Raw genomic sequence first — 2,500 nt, 5'->3', positions numbered from 1 at the left:
AAATTCGTCAAGGGGACACGCTGACGAAAGTAGGCTCGTCGGTGAAAATCGGCAGCGCAGATTTTTCGACGAACAGGGGCTGGATGCTGGACCGGCCGGGCCAGGCAGGAAAATTCGTCAGGGGGGCACGCTGACGAAAAGAGGGGCTGCCGCGTGGAAAATCGGCAGCGCAGATTTTTCGACGAACATTCGTCAGGGGGGCACGCTGACGAAAAGAGGGGCTGCCGCGTGGAAAATCGGCAGCGCAGATTTTTCGACGAACAGGGGCTGGATGCTGGACCGGCCGGGCCAGGCAGGAAAATTCGTCAGGGGGGCACGCTGACGAAAAGAGGGGCTGCCGCGTGGAAAATCGGCAGCGCAGATTTTTCGACGAACATTCGTCAGGGGGGCACGCTGAGGAAAACAGGGGCTGCCGCGTGGAAAATCGGCAGCGCAGATTTTTCGACGAACATTCGTCAGGGGGGCACGCTGAGGAAAACAGGGGCTGCCGCGTGGAAAATCGGCAGCGCAGATTTTTCGACGAACAGGGGCTGGATGCTGGACCGGCCGGGCCAGGCAGGAAAATTCGTCAGGGGGGCACGCTGACGAAAAGAGGGGCTGCCGCGTGGAAAATCGGCAGCGCAGATTTTTCGACGAACAGGGGCTGGATGCTGGACCGGCCGGGCCAGGCAGGAAAATTCGTCAGGGGGGCACGCTGACGAAAAGAGGGGCTGCCGCGTGGAAAATCGGCAGCGCAGATTTTTCGACGAACAGGGGCTGGACTGGCCGGGCCAGGCAGGAAAATTCGTCAGGGGGGCACGCTGACGAAAACAGGGGCTGCCGCGTGGAAAATCGGCAGCGCAGATTTTTCGACGAACAGGGGCTGGACTGGCCGGGCCAGGCAGGAAAATTCGTCAGGGGGGCACGCTGACGAAAGTAGGCTCGTCGTGGAAAATCAGCAGCGCAGATTTTTCGACGAACAGGGGCTGGACGCTGGACTGGGCCAGGCAGGAAAATTCGTCAGGGGGGCACGCTGACGAAAACAGGGGCTGCCGCGTGGAATGGCAGCCTACACGCAGATGCGAATTCGGCAGCGCACGATGGCTTGAGCAGGTCATGGGTTCGACTTGGCGCGATCTGAAACCTGGACGAGGGACTGTCGACGCTGGACGAGCCAGCGCGGTGGCCTGTCGTGCCCCGTTCAGGGGGGGCCTGCCGCGGAGACAGCCCTCGCGGGCTCGACAGCGCAGGCCAGCGTCCCCGACGTCGCTGGCCGCGGCAGGCGAGCTGCCGGGGTTCCCGCATTCCTACAAGAAAACGTCGTGCTTTCCACATGAAACCAATCCAGTAAAATCAGCCATATTTTTATGAGGCTGCCCACTGAATTTGGGGTCATTCCGGGCCGGTTCCTAGTTTTGCGGATTTACTCGATTTCTAATGGTAGGAAAATTAAAACAAATACTTCCCGACCTCGAAAAATTCTGGGAAAATTAATGAAGGTGGATTGGATTTTTGCCAACCTCTCTGCAAAATTTCAGCTCAAAATACCAAGAAATGAATTTTTTAGAGGGGGGGTGACAGCTGGGACCTAGTAGTGTCTCCCCCTGCCAGAGCTGCAATGACACTTATTGCTCTTTAGGGAGCCACCAGGCCGGCGCCCCTCAAAGACCACACGCGCGCGCGCGCCCGCCCGCGCTGGGCGCTGGGGCGCTGGGGCCTGAGGGCCTGGGGCCCTTGGGGGCCCTTGGGCGCTTGGGCGCTTGGGCGCGCGCGCGCGGCCCCCGCAGCCATGCCGCGCCGCGCGACGCGCGGACAGCCCCTGCTGGCTTGCTCTCTCGCCCGCGGGGGGGCTGCCTTCGGGCCCTGGCCCCCCGCGTTCTGGCCTGCCCCCTGCGGGGGAGAGGCTAGGCGCTGCAGGGGCCAGCCCGACGTCGCTGGCCGCGGCAGGCGACAGCCCCTGCTGGCTTGCTCTCTCGCCCGCGGGGGGGCTGCCTTCGGGCCCTGGCCCCCCGCGTTCTGGCCTGCCCCCCGCGTGGGAGAGGCTAGGCGCTGCAGGGGCCAGCCCGACGTCGCTGGCCGCGGCAGGCGACAGCCCCTGCTGGCTTGCTCTCTCGCCCGCGGGGGGGCTGCCTTCGGGCCCTGGCCCCCCGCGTTCTGGCCTGCCCCCCGCGTGGGAGAGGCTAGGCGCTGCAGGGGCCAGCCCGACGTCGCTGGCCGCGGCAGGCGAGCCGCCGGGGTTCCCGCATTCCTACAACAAAACGTCGTGCTTTCCACATGAAATCAATCCAGTAAAATCAGCCATATTTTTATGAGGCTGCCCACTGAATTTGGGGTCATTCCGGGCCGGTTCCTATTTTTTCCGATTTCCTCGATTTTTAATGGTAGGAAAATAAAAAAAAATACTTCCCGACCTCGAAAAATTCTGGAAAAATTAATAAAGTTGGATTGGATTTTTGCCAACCTCTGTGCAAAATTTCAGCTCAAAATACCAAGAAATGAATTTTTTAGAGGGGGGGTGACA

The sequence above is a fragment of the Populus nigra genome, chromosome 2, assembly GCF_951802175.1.
Source record: "Populus nigra chromosome 2, ddPopNigr1.1, whole genome shotgun sequence".
NCBI classification, from domain to species: Eukaryota; Viridiplantae; Streptophyta; class Magnoliopsida; order Malpighiales; family Salicaceae; genus Populus; species Populus nigra.
The sequence above is the reverse complement of the archived record's forward strand: the minus strand, read 5'-3'. Positions refer to the sequence as shown.